The following is a 15,436-nucleotide window of genomic DNA, read 5'->3' as shown; positions in this document are numbered from 1 at the left end:
CAATAGATCTGTGACTTGCCTCGCGTCCATTGCAATGACTGGTCCTTAACCGACACAGACAGGGAAAACAGTGTAACCAAGCTTTGCCTCATTGGCCGTGGGACACAACCTCTTACACCCACCAAAACCCAGACCATATCTCTACCTAGTCTCAATTTTTCCTCTCCCCATTTTATCATAAGAGTGATAATAATCCTTTTGTGAGCAACGGCAGGTTACTCACGCTACCAAAAATCCTAAGCATAGCAGCTACTCGACCTATGCTAGTAGGACTCATAGGTAGATATATTCATGCATGTAGTTTCCATAAAATATCTGTAACGTAAATGCACAACACACACACACATATATATATCCAGTTATTATTCAAAATAAGGGTTATGCACCGGGGCTTGCCTTAGGCAGGCAGGGTGTCAGCAAAGTCAACAACTGATGGCTTCAGGACTTCCTCCAGCACGAGAACCTCCTCCTCGTACTCCTTGATCACCTCCTCGTACTCCTACTCGCCCACAGTCACGAACTCTACCAACTCGTTATCTACATGCATAAAATGATGATGCAACGCTTAGTAATACGGCAACAACAACTCTTAAAATAAGAATACATCTACCAAGCTACTAAGCTAACTCTAATGACTAATACGCAAAGTTACCTATTATTCCCACTAAATAGTTATAAAATATTTCATGTATTATCTTAGCAACTAAAGGCATCCTTATTGTTAATATCAATTTACTATATATATGATAAAACAAGGTGCACTAGCTACCATATTTATCAACCTATTCTAAGGCTACAAAAATTACAGTGAGCACATAATAATACAATGAACCTACTGTAAAAAAAATTAGGGCTAGCACTTCTACCAATGCATCATAAAAATTCATTCTCTAAATAACCATAATAATAATAATACATATTTTGAAATAATAAAGTAACCCTAAAGGTATCACTGAACTATACGAACTAATTACACTAACAGATAGATCATGAATTTAGGAATCTAACAAAATTTATTTCACAATAAATAAATAAAATCAAATGAGCTCTAGAGGTGAAGAAATGATATTATTGGAGGAGGCTAATCACGCAATTGAACTTGTTGACTTGCACCTGGCTGTGGGTCTAGAAATAATGGATGAGACCATGGGTCAAGGAAATAACGGAGAAGAAGAAGGAGGGGATTTTTGCAGGCTGGCGACCTCGGCCGATTGCAGCTCAGGGAGGGAGGTCGACGGAGCGTAGCTTTCTCAAGCAAGACAGAGAAACTGTATTTGGGGAGGAAGAAGGTGAGCGGTGAAGCGGGACGGCTCGGCAGCTCGGCGTGTCCTTTTAAAGATAGGAGACACGGGAATGGAGAAGCAAACGGTTCAGTATCGAGTCTAGGGGTCCCACTCGCGTGCTCGTGACTCAGACGAGACCACGACGAGTATGCTGGTCATTCTACAGGCCTAGCCAACCATTGTGTAAGGCAGTGTGTGCAGAAAGGTTGTTTGGTCGTGCATCGAACATTTATTTATTTATACAATCATAAACCACAATAAGTGCAGTTGTGGTCGTCGCCCCAACCAAGCCACTGACGACGGTGACGACCTTGACTTGAGGCCTATGCAAGCTACAATGTTCTAGTCCTCACTCTGCCAGTCCAGGCACACCACCACACACGGCACGACAGGCTCGTTCCATCTGCTGTTACTTGTACTGTAGGCTGTGGCAGTCATACTAGCCTTCCATTTGCCTATGATCTAGTCACTCTAGGCCTCGGCTAGCTGTTCAAGTATGCAGCTACGATCTTAACATGATGTGTTCTTCTATTTGTGTAGCTAGATTATTTAGACTACCATGAGATGATTAATACTACTCCATTAAGTATCACTTTTTTATTAGCTATCTTTTACGCATCATCTTGTACTACTAATAGTGATGTCATCAAGTACTAGTGCTGCTGATCCATGCTAGTTATATACATAAAGAAATTAATCAAGATTCCTTTACAAAACCTATCTAGTGCATGCGAATTCATACACTGGTAGGGTACTGCATCATGCAAGAATGGTCATCTCATCTATAGGAAGTTAGTCCTTTTGCATGAGTAAACTTTGCTGCAAACACAGTGACTCTGCTAGCTAGTAGTAGCCCTAGCTAGTACATGCGTTCAAGGAAAAATGTGAGGAGAACAACAGAGAATGTATCGCAGTTGCTTTCATATGTCTACAGTGATGGCATGTGGAAAGGGTGTCTGAGCGGCGTTTGTAGAGCATCGATTGAACAGCATGCTCAGTGGTCCGAGCTTGTGAGTAAGAGTAATGCGTAGCGTATGCGATGTTGTTGCTATGGTCGGTCGTCGCTGTGCGCGTGCTGCACAGGCTAAGCAGAGCAGTGTGCCTTGTGCGTGCTCTAGGGATTAGGAAGAAGATGAATAGCAAGAGATGGAGTTGGATCAGGATGACAATAGTGAGTTGAGCTGTGCTGGAGAGTATTTGGACAAGAAATAAACTAGAGCTCAAATTGAGAATTAGTGCAATAAAATTTAATTTCTCATTTTACCACCTGCAATAATACATAAATATGATGCTCATGACATAGTTTTAGCAAAAACTGTACAATATAGCACCGAGGGTGTTACAGCATGGCATGGAATCGCGGGTGGCTGCCTCCATCGGGGGATGCCTCACGGGGAAACTTTCTAAGCGTGACCGTAGACAAAGAACCAGGCACTAGGGCCAACAAGGCTCGAGATGCCATCACGCCCATGATCAATTCCAAATACTAGTAAAATTAAATAGCATGAACGCAAATACTAGTGTGAGCATTGTTCGCATATTCTGGTTAAATGAAGATAAACAACATGAAGAGCGGTGATGATCCACCTCTAAAGGGGGAACTAGCAGGTTAGAGAGTAGGCCGACGAGAGATCCATCTGTCGGTGGAGGATTGCCGGTGTTGAAGGCCTCTAGGGACTCCACATCAATAGACGACCTCATCTGCTCCACCATGGTCCTGGCAGGAGGCGTCAACAGCATAGTAGGGTGGAAGGCAAAAGCTTTGGGATGGAATCAGGAGCTCTGGAGAGAGAAGGCAGTAGGTATAACCTTCCCTCTCACCCCTTGTCTCTGCTATTATAGTTTGAGGGCCATCGATCACCCACGATAGAGACGTTTGTATGGGTGGGCGGTGGGGCTTTGCCCCATCACATCAATGCGACGGGCCAGGAGGCGACGTCCCCCACTGCAACAAGTTGTTGATGCCACCCATGCGTGCACGCCTACGTGGGAATGTAGGAGCACGTCATCTGGGTAGTCAAGATTTTAGACGACTAGACCTTGTATGATCCTGTAAAGTATAAAGTTTCTAAATAAAAATAATCCTTGATGCATGGTTCTTGCAAGTTCAAAAAATCTTATCAAATACACGAAAATAAGACGAGTTGGGTTCAACACAGATCAAAGCCACTCATGACTACTACTACTGATACAAATGTTGTGACCATGTGCACTCCATTAGCAATAGTTTTACTCATAGCTCTATACTATATAGTGTTCGACGAGATCAAATGTGCCGTATTCGGACTTTCTTGCGAGCGCAATAAAATATGAGAGTAAAGTGAATGCGTCAGGAAAGCTGGACATAAGAAGTGATTCAAGAAAAGGAGCTTTTGACACGCTTGAGACTTGAGTGCCTGGTGCGGTTGTGATAGGTCTTTTCTGTACTTATTTGATTCCAATCCAAGAAGTCACAATAGTTGAGGGGCATACTCAAGGTGTATCCAGCTCGGTCAGATTTACAATGCTCAGACCATCACTAGGACTCTAGGGCAAGGCAAGATAAAGATTTTTTTTCCAACCAGCGTGCTTTGCTTCGGGTGCTGTCGCACTCCCTCAGGAACCTCAACCAGTCATACCGTAGAAGGAGTGTTCGACTGGAGATGCAGGAGTATTGACATTCCCAAGCATACACTAATGAAAACAGAGCACGTCTCCTCCATTTATGCTGATGAGACGGTGTCAGTCTCAGCGCTGGTTTTTACTACATGTTAGCTCCTCCACTGATGCCCTAATAGTGTGTGCACTCCTTGCATTTGTGACAACACCAGAAACACAGAAAAAGAAAGCTCCCCACAAGAGGAGAACGAGAACAGAGACATAGCAACAAGGATTCTTCAAAACTATTAAGTTCCCAAGTTGGCATGGCAAGGCTATAAGAAGACATGGAAGGACCGAGCTAGAGTGACCTAGAGTGCATGAAGATCCTTCTTCCTAGATTGTATGCAGAAACATTGGTAAGTGCCCATTTTCTGTGTGCTAAATTCGATCTGCTAGGCTTTGCCTGTGGGAATGAACTTGTCCCTCTATTTGGCTATGTTGATCATTGTGCACGTAGAAACTACCGGCTGCAATGGCTCTAGCCATTGGAGGTCATCGAAAACTCAAGCTTTGTCTAGACGACGAGCAGAGCCTGGCCCGGTGGAAGGTGGAGGTGTTCCCTGATGGCGGTCACTTGTACCTCCACTAGGGATGGAAGCACTTTGCCCGCGCCCTCGACCTCCAAGATGGGTTCTCTCTTGTATTGCAGTATGACAACCGGTCACAGATAACATCAAGGTCTTCGACCTTACCACCTGCCACAAAGCAGTACCCGCATTACTTTGAGGCCGACGGTAGTCAGCTCTCCCTGCCCATCATGGAGCCGAGGAGTTTTGTAGTAATCCTAAAGAAGTACCACCTCAAAGCAAAGTATCTAGTGAGCACTCACGCGAGACACAGAACATACCAACGATGTCGCAAGTTACCATTGTCCTCTTTGTCATCAGTCTTTTTTGTGCGAGGCGAAGAACATGCCATGGACTTCGAGCGAGCGCATGACTATAAATAGTGGCACATGGTCGAGCTGCAGATGGCTGGGCAGTCCTAGATCATGGGCTTGGAGAGGACCCACACAAATAAAGTCTTGCGAGTGTTGTTCAAATACGGGTGGGGCACCTTGTGCGCTAACAACAACCTCAACATCGGTGACACCTGCTTCTTTAGTGTGATCCGCGAGGCCACCTGCAGCAATGATGATGATGAGGAATGGGAGGAGGAGTTGGAGGACGATGAAGCTAAGCTCAAGGTGGAGGTGCCTAAGACAAACGGCAGATGGAGGCGGTGAACTCAGCGCAAGAGTTGATACGATCTATATTTTGTTGTTTCATCAATACTATTATCTAACCTATCAAGATTTCTATGTACCAGACTGTGTTAGGCCCTGTTTGGATGAACTACAGCTAGTTAGCCATGGCTAAAAATTAGCCAATTAGTTGTTTCATTAGCCCATACCTGTTTGTATCGTGAACTAATTGTTGGGTTCTATAGACTAGTTGGATGGCCCCTGATAATTGACATCACTGTATTTTGTTGTTCATCGACTCACAGTGATCCGAATTGTCTATATTTCCTAGGGTCAGACTATCTTAGGCTCTAGAAAAATTTCAAAATCTATACGCCCACGTCCTTCAATCAGAAAGGGCAAACACCGTTAGTATACTATAGATCAGAAAGAGAACTACAGGCAAAAGCAACCAACAGGGGCTAGATAGAGTTTAACCCACCTAATACAAAGTTCAACAAAAGTTAACGCAGACATAGCGATTGCGTGGGTTAAACTCTATTGAGCGTGGTGTAGATCGGGTCCTTTTGTCATTTGGTAGCCGTTTCAAGCCCTTGTTGGTTGGTTTTGTCTGCTGGTTTCTTTCTTGTTCTCTTTCTGATATGTAGTATGGTAAATATGCATAACAGATTTCATCCAATTAAGTCTCCTATTGATCTAATGCCTAATGGAGGAGCCACATAGCTATTTGAAGTTTACTGCACACATAAGAAAGTCTAAGCATTATAAATATGAGCGGGCCAGACACATCTCGCGTTATACAGGGAAACCTGTTTCGTCCTAGTACTTTTGTTGAATCCCTAAAGGAAACAAATATAATTGAAATAAAATAACAGAAAAGCAAAAGCAATAGAAAATCAAAAGCTACATTATCAGCCTGGCTTATCAGCATGGTACAGTGTTTTCTGTCAACAAATCAGCCAACAGTACTTTTTAGCCTGACTTTTCAGCGAAACGAATAGGTGGTATATTTCAGGACAAATTTCAAATGCCAGAATACACTATATTCGAAAAGAGTGAATTACTAGTTTCTTATTCCAATTTCCCATTTGAAAAAATGGATTTCTTGGCAAAGCCTCTAGTCCTCGCTGTAATATAGAGCCCTTCTTTCCCATCTGTCTGCATAGCCATAGACGCCGCCTGTGCATGGAAGATCATCGTGCACCTATGCCGGTGGCGGTGGCGACAACTTGCCCCACGTCGTTCTGAGGACCACCTCGGCGGCCGAGAGGCGGCACAACACACACCCCTTGTTGCTTAGCCACCTACTTGTTGGTCTGCCACTGCTCGCGATACTTTCTCGCCCTCGACCCATCTTGTGTATCGCCTTACAGTGTCATCATCGATGGCATCGCCATTGAGCCTATAGAGCAATAGGATGACCAGATAGGCCACTAGATTGTGCCCTCCATCAGTGGCATGGGCGAGTTCATCGATGCATGACCGGGGCTATGCTTTTCCTTGAATACGGTTTCTATCCCGATGAGGAAGCAAGCCTTCGGGTTGCCAACTTGGGTTAGGCTAGCAAGGAGGGCTTCATAGTCGACAGGGTCATCCCATGTCCTCTCGCGTCTAAACTGATCCAATGCTAGACGCCGATCGACGGTGGGGTCACCGTAGATGCAGCTCATGGATGAGCAAGTCACCCATAGTCTATGGAGGTTGTCCATGGGCCACTCCGAGGTCACAGTGAGGTGGCCCATGATCACAATTTGCACCTCGATAGGGAGTGTCGTCAGCGACATGATTGTCGCATGGATCGAGCTACGGCGTGTGGACAGCGGTGAGCCGAAGGGCTAGAGAGGTGGAGTGGCGCGACATACGTTGATTGAGGAGGAGGTGGGGGAGGCTGCTAAGCGGGGGCTATAGTAGGAGTCAAACAATGGGAGTGAGGCAAGGCTTTGTACACATAGGGATGCCAGGGCTAGAACAGGCTTCTAACGCGAGCGCACCACGTTCATCATTACTAGTATCCAAGTAATGAATATTTTAGTCGGGTCGGACCTTCTTTCATCCGGTGAACTATACAGTGTAGTCCTATCCAAGCAGTCGTAGGCTTGCAGTAGCCGAGGGGCAACAGCTAGCTAGAGATGGCTACATTACATGGTTTCATATGTTCTAATCGTCTACACTCCCTCGGCTATGTTTGAAGCTACCGCTTCAGGATTCATGCTTGTAGGCACAGATGGTGCAGCTCCTGTTTGGAGCACAGTCGATCAGGCAAAAGTTCTACTCATAGCTGTACAAGAGTTACATGTCTCTCCCGTTCAAATTTACGCTGCTCGGACTATCAGGCGAGCATATGGTTTACTATAAATAGGTAAACATCATTTCATCTAATATACTAGACGGACATGGTCAGGGAAAAGTTGTGGTCGATAGTTGTAGAGTACACATCCCTGGTATGGTAACTAGTTGCCATCTATAAGCATGATTTTGGTTAGAATAAATGTCAATCGAGATCCTCAAACCAGCATGGAACACAATAATAAGTTCATACAAATAATATGGTCTAATATGGCACGTTACCTTTATCCAGATCCTCAAACCAGCATGGAACGCGGTTGGGAAAATGCAAACAGGTGAGGGAAGGGGGAGCCAGAAGGTAGGCGATTGATGCAATGCATGCTATCGGATGAGGGAAGGGGGACACTCCTTTCATATGGAACTTGCACGACTGATGAGAGTGGTGCAAATGCGGCAGGAAAGCTAGACACAAGAAGTGAATCGAGAAAAAGAGCTTTTGACCACCATGACACGCTTGACACTTGAATGTCTGGTGCAGTTGTGATAGGTCTTTTCTGTACTTATTTCAATACAATCCAAGAAGTCATAGCAGTCGAGGGGTAGACTGATTGCTATGACACTTTATACTATCCTACGAGATCAAATACACAGCGGGTGGACTTTCTTGCATTCGTAGTAAAAGTCAACATGTATAGCTCATCTATTCTGCATTAGATCGAGGCAAGACTTGTTTAGATGAACTCCTCGCTGCATGGTTCTTTCAAGTTCAACAAATTTTATCAAATAAAATTTCAACATCTATACACCCACATCCTCCGATTAGAAAGGGCGAACACCATTAGTATATTACAGATCAAAAAGAGAACCCAAAAAAAATTGCAAGCAAAAGCAGCCAACAGGGGCTAGAAACAAGTTACCAAATAACCTAAGGAATTGAGCTACACCATGCTCAATAGAGTTTAACAGACCTAATACGAAGTTCAACAAAAGTTAACACATACATGCTTGCAAATAATTAAGACTTCACATACAGTCGTCCCACAGACCAAACCTAGCCATGACTTGTACTACTGATATGTCCCATAGATCAACAATCAAGGCGGATGTGTAGGATCTTGTCTACGTTCACCTTCGCTAAGATGATGTTGGCGGCCGGCTCGTCGCGCTTGAACAGATCATCAATATAATCTTTGTCTTCCGATGTTGATGGAAAAGCTTGTTGCACCACCCACACTTTCACCATTGCGCCAAGGTCAAGCTAGGCAATGACCAGCACCATGGCAGCTCCTTGATGGATGGCTTCGGATGCCATGGCCCGAATACGGGCCAGCAGGGCTCGGAGGCGCTTCTTTGGTGCAGTGACCGAATTGTCCGCTGTCTGCACCGGGAAGATGGCGTCATAGGCGGCAGTAGTGTCAACAAGCAGGTTCTAGACCTCCACCTTAGAAGTCACCTTCTCATCTCTAGGCAATGCCAAGTGTGGCGCGCGCAGCCTTCAGCTCATCGCATAGCTTGTCGGCGTCCAAACTGGCCCCTGAGTACAAGTCTATGACCTTGAGGTAAGCCTTCTTTAACTTAAAGTATTCTTCGTGGTCTGATGATGCATCACCAGAAGACTATCCGAGGTCAGATGGGACTTCATGGTCTAACGATGCATCACCAGAAGACTGTCCGGGGTCAGACAGGATTGACGATGGCGTGTGACGATAGGATGTCTCTCTACACAATGCAAGCCAAGTTCAAGCCCATAGGATAAGGGGGACAACGATCTGATTGAGAAGGCAAACAACTCACCAGACTGTCCGGAGCAGCATGGGATAGAATCGTTGCTGGTGGCTGCCCCCACCAGGGGATGGTTCCTAGGGCTACTTTTCGAGTGCGACCATGAATGAAGAACTCAGCTCCAGGGCCAACGATCCTCGGGACACCATCACGCCCACGTCCACCTATTAAGAAAGTAGGCAATTTCCAAATACTAGTTAAATTAAGCAGCATGAACATAAATACTAGCATGGGCATTGCTTGCATACTCTAGTTAATTTAATGAAGAGAAACAACATGAACAACGGTACACGAAAAATCACCTCGTCGGGAGGAACTGGCGGTGGGTGTGAGACCATGCCGATGAGAGGTCCATCTGTTAGTGGAGGATGGCTGGCGCTGAAGGCCACCTAGGACTACCCCCTACCATGATCCATCATGTACTCTCCCATAACCTTCATCACCCATTGGTCTAGGTCATCCTCGTGGATGGTGACCCATGACTCAATTGTAGGGTCCGTTGGGCCTTAGAACTCCCACTGGGGGTGGTGCCTCATCTTCAAGGGGAGGACCCGACGACCAATAAAGGTATGGATCACCCTCGTCCCCATCAGGCCCTAGTCCTTTAGGTCCTTGATCACATCCAACAAGTTGGGCACATGGTGCCTGTAGGCCTCTAGTGGTGGTAGTTCCTCCCATGACTTCGTGAGGTCACCACACAGCCAGTCAGGAGAATAAGACGGCAGTGATGAGCTCTCAATGGGGACGTAGAGCCACAACTTTTGCCACCCCAAGTCCACGGAAGGGTAGCAGTCAAGGCTCAGGTACCTATCCTCCAATCTGGGATGAAGTTGGATCAAGGCGCACCCCGTCTGAGGAAGATGGACCCCCCGGGCGCTGAGCGAACCACCTGGAATAAAGACCACCACAACTCATAGTATGCAGGGACTCCTAGGAAGCCCTCACATTGCATGATGAAGACAGAGAGGTGGAGGATCCCCTCTAGGGTCAAGTCATGGAGGCAGAGCTCGTAGTAGTATGACAACCACCAGAATATGGGGTGCGTCGACACCCGAAACCAAAAGAGTGGAAATAGGCGAAAGAGATGACCTCATTCTCCTCCAGTCTCGGCTCCACTTTGGTTCTCGGTGGGACTCTCCACCCGATCGCATCGACGGCCTCTAGGATCATCGCGTTCAGTCGTAGCTCATTGAACACCTTGCGATCGATGAACGACTTCGTCAACTGCATGGTCATGGTCCTCGTAGGAGGCATCGGTGGCGCAAAGGGCGCAGTAGGGTGGAGGGCAAAAGCCTTGCGATGGAAGGAGGAGATCTAGGGTGGGAAGGTAGATGATCGCATAATGCAGTAGATAACCCATGGAACTACTCCACGACCCATGACCACTGACATGTTTGCGTGGGTGGGCGGTTCAGCTTTGCCCCATCAAATCAATGCGATAGGCAGCGAGGCGATGCCCCTGCTGGAACTGCCTCCTGACGCCACCCACGCGCGTGCGCCTGCGTGGGAATGCAGGAGCCTACAAGATGAAAACGGACGCCATGCATCGTTCATCAATACTATTTGGGTAGCCACGATTTCAAACCATCAGACCTTCTGTGATAAACCTTATCACTCCACTAGTGTCCGGCTAGTGAAAATTTTAGATAATCGTTCTGTCTATAGGGTACACAAACATTTCAACGGCTGTGCATCCATCCTTTGATGGTTGCGATCAGCCCAAATCTAAATTTAACTACTCCATCCGTCCCAAATCAAGGAGTCAGAACTGTCAAATGTGACCAAATAAAAAAACTCAATGTAATAAGAATCAATCGAAGTATATGAAGTATGAAAGAAATAAAGGAAGATAAATATAGTTGGACCAACATAATAACTGCATTCCTTTATATACAAAAGTACATTATGTAGTATTTCTCTAATCTCTAATGTCTAAAACATCTCATCTTTCCAAGAGAACTCATGTCAGACGGTTGGCAAATTGCATTCAGTCGATCAACATGAGTGAAGATGACAGAGTCTCCTCCCACAAACACAGTAACACTACTAAGTCTTTTCATTTGCTCGAAATTCCTAACACGGACAAAAATCTTGCCACTATCATTGTCTTCGACAACTGTAACAAAGCAATCTTTACCAAGCATATAACGAACTGCAGCTTCAACAACGATTAGTCGGGGCTGTTGATGAACATGACGTCCCCAAACAACAAGCACCCCTTCTACGATACTTGGCGACACTCCTAGCCGCCAAAGCACAAGCTTGCTGGTGGAGTAATCATGGGTGTTGTGGTACGACAACATCTCTCTGTATACAGAACAAAAAACACAAGGAAAAAATCATTAGAAAAAACCACATATGAAAAAACACTACACCTTGAACAAGCAAGAACTAGTACAAAGCAACAGAATATTGCCTAGGCCATATCTTAGCCTCGATTGAGATCTTGATCCTGACTAGAATAAACTGACAAAGAAACTAAAACTCACCTCAACAAGGACGATCACTGTAGTTCTATGGGCAACAACTGCTAACGAAGTTGTAACACTACCTCCTTTCCTTGGCTAGCAATTTGCAAGTGAAAAGTAAAAGAGACCAGGAAGGATATTTTTACTCGATGCAGACGCTAACAAACGTTAGAAGATGTGAGTCCCTGTAGCATTACTAATTACTAATAAAATAGATTCAGAATACGAGCAGTCAGAGTAGTAGTTGAGGGGTGGGCGCGTTTTCCTATTCTAATTACGAGAAAGTCCGGCACGTTAAATACATAGAGCTATGGACTTTCTCATTATCAGAGCAGGAAAAGCATCAACCCCTCGACTACTACACTGGCGATTCGAGTAGTAATGACGACAAGCAATGGGAACGTACTCGAGCGATGGCAAAGTACAGCACCGACTACGACTCTAGCGAGGAGGACTATCCGGAGTACTGTGACTCATCCAGCGAATCGCCAGAGCACTAGCAAGGAGGAGGATGTTTTTTTCTCTCTTTCTCTGGAAACTCAAACACCCTTAGAATCCACGACTTTTTCTAGTTTGAGAAATCCATGGGGATATCAATAACCCATTTAGTTATTTATGGAGGGTTTTCCATCCCTGGGCCTACCTTCCTCTTGCTTCCAAATTATAGGTATTAGTTCAAACAGCCACATATACAGTCACACAAATAAAAATAATAATCGGCACATGCAGCGCAACAAGCTACAGCGAGTAGGTTTATTTTTTATTTTTTGGTAATTTTTAGGTGTCAAATTCAAGCATCTTTTAATTATTTATTATCATCCTCTTTTAGTTTTATATTTATTTATATTATTATGAAAAAATCAAAAAGGCAAGAACTAACTCATCAGATATATAAATAGGTGCATAGGAGAAAAAATGAAAAGATGGATATTAGGTAAGTAACATTTTGTCGTAATCATTTCCTATTAAAACACAAAATAAATTTCATTCTCTGTCAAGCACCGCGCCGAGCAGTACAGCCAACATGCCCCGAAAATTTGATTTTGCACCGCGCCGAGCAGTCTCGCCAACACGCACCGAAAATTAGATGCCTCTCTTTTGCCCTCCGCGTCGAAAATAGGTTTACCACGCCATCGATTTCAAACAAGGGCATTTGTGGTAATGTGATGGCCACATAAAAGCGCAAAGAGTCACCGTCTCCGGCATCTCCATTCTCCAGCCGCACCGTCCCTCCTCCACCTCCAAATCCTAGTCCCATGGCCTCCCTCTCCACTCTCTAGCCGTCCGCTCTACCACCCCGCTCTGGACCCTAGGCGCCATCGGCCCAGCAGCTCAGTTCCCTCTCCACTCTCCAGCCGCACCCTCTCTCATACATTTCTAAATCCTAGCCTCGACAACGATACAAGCTAGTGTCAGGGTTATGAGGATGCTACGCTAGCCGGAAAACAAAAATTTCAACCTCATAAAATAGGATCTACTGCAAGTTATAGATCATGGGATTACCACTAGACGTGCAGGTGCAGCGGAAGTGACTCGATGTAGTCGAACACGTCGTTGCAGTGTCGTGCAGTTGCGAGGTCGTCCGTCCATCCGTCCCCTTCGTGCGGTTCATCCTTGTGCTCTAGATGTAGCACCTCTAAGGTATCCACACATATAGGGAGGAAGCATTGCACCTTCGGACTGCTATGTCCGCGAGGAGCAGCAGGTGCAGGCGTAGGATAGGTGGCAGCGGCTGCCAAAAGACATGGATTGATTTGCCCCGTTGCCCCACCCCACATATTTATAGGCGTCCCTAATGAGCTCCCGAGTTGGAGGCCCATTAGTAACCCTAAGCCTTGTCTAATTCGGATCCAATCTGAACTAGGCTTCCAGCCCCTTAAGCGTGCGACCCTATGGGTTCACGCACACATAGATATGGCCCGAGTACTCCTACTCGGCCATTAGTTGATAGCGACCTCTAGCAAGGCATGTCAACTCCTATGCGTACGCAAAGATCATATCAGACGAACCACCACAAAACCACATACTTGTTATTCCCTTGCCTCATGATATTTGGTCCAACTCATAGGTTAACACTTAACCCAAGCACGGCCATGCATTTCTTGATCTAATCATTAGAGTGATCCAGTGATATCTCTCATATATAGAGAGGGGCAAATTCCATCTTGATTGTCTATGTCTCATAGCATGTTTCCCGACAAACCCGAAAACCACCTTTATAACTCCCCTGTTACGGAGTAGCATTTGATAGTCCCTGAGTAGGTCGTTTCACATCTTGAATACATACAACAATCTCAGGTCTAAGGACATAACGTACATGATGTGAATAGAGATAATAACGACATCTCATGTTGGGTCAGTCCAGCCCCATGTCATACATGTGCCCACATTATCAGTTTGACATCTCCATGTCTATGACTTGTGAAACATAGTCATCAACTAATAATGTGATGATCCATTATTCATGTGTGTCCTCACATGAACTCTGACTAGGGACAATATTAGAATAACCATTCAAGTAAAAGAGTTTCACAAACAATTCATATAATTGCTAATCGATACAGGTTGTCTTTAATGGAAATTCAATGAACTCATAATATATCATGGATACAAGGCAATATAATCATCTCTATGATTATCTCTAGGGCATACTCCTAACAATCTCCCACTTGCACTAGAGTTAATCTCGAAGATATCTAATACCCATAGCTCTTATGTGCGCCTCATGCTTAGGCTATGGAAGAGCCTTTGTCAAAGGATCTGCAACATTCAAATCTGTGTGTATCTTGCACATCTTGATCTCATCTCGTCTAATGAACTCTCGAATGAGATGAAATTTCCATAGTACATGTTTGCTCTTTTGGTGATTCCTTGGCTCCTTAGCCTGCGCAATTGCCCCATTGTTGTCACAATGTAGATTCAATGGGCTGGACGCATTCGGAAACATACCAAGTTCAATGAGGAACCTCCTCATCCAAACACCTTCCTTCATAGCTCTAGAAGTTGCAATGTACTCGGCCTCTGTTGTAGAATCGGTCACCGTCTCCTGCTTGGAACTTTTCCAACTTACAGCACCACCATTTATTATGAACACAAAACCTGATTGAGACTGTGAATCATCCATGTTAGTTTGGAAGCTAGCATTGGTGTAACCATTTACAACGAGCTCCTCCTCACCTCCATAGATTAGGAACACATCTTTAGTCCTTCTCAAGTACTTAAGAATGTTTTTAACAAGTATCCAGTGACTCTCTCCTAGATCAGCTTGGTACCTGCTCGCAACACTTAGAGCATATGAGACATCTGGGCGAGTACATATCATGGCGTACATGATGGAACCAACTGCCTAGGTATATGGAACCTTACTCATGCGCTTCCGCTCATCAGCTGTCGAAGGACACTGTTTATCGCTAAAGCGCATACCATGTGACATAGGCAAGAACCCTTTCTTTCTTGGACTGTTCCATGTTGAATCATTTCAACACCTTGTCAATGTACGTATCTTGGCTTAATCCTATAAGCCTCTTTGATCTATCTCTATAGATCTTGATGCCCAAAATATATGCTGCTTCTCCTAAATCCTTCATAGAAAAACTATTATTCAATGAAGTCTTTATGGATTTTAACATAGGAATGTCATTCCCAATCAATAATATGTCATCCACATATAAGATCAGAAATACAACAGCGCTCCCACTTTCCTTCTTGTAAACACAAGGTTCTTCTTCATTCTGATGAAAGCCAAACCCTTTGAACACTTCATCAAAATGAATGTTCCAACTCCGAGATGCTTG

This window comes from Miscanthus floridulus, chromosome 3 (assembly GCF_019320115.1).
Source record: "Miscanthus floridulus cultivar M001 chromosome 3, ASM1932011v1, whole genome shotgun sequence".
NCBI lineage: Eukaryota > Viridiplantae > Streptophyta > Magnoliopsida > Poales > Poaceae > Miscanthus > Miscanthus floridulus.
This window is presented reverse-complemented; position numbering follows the sequence as displayed.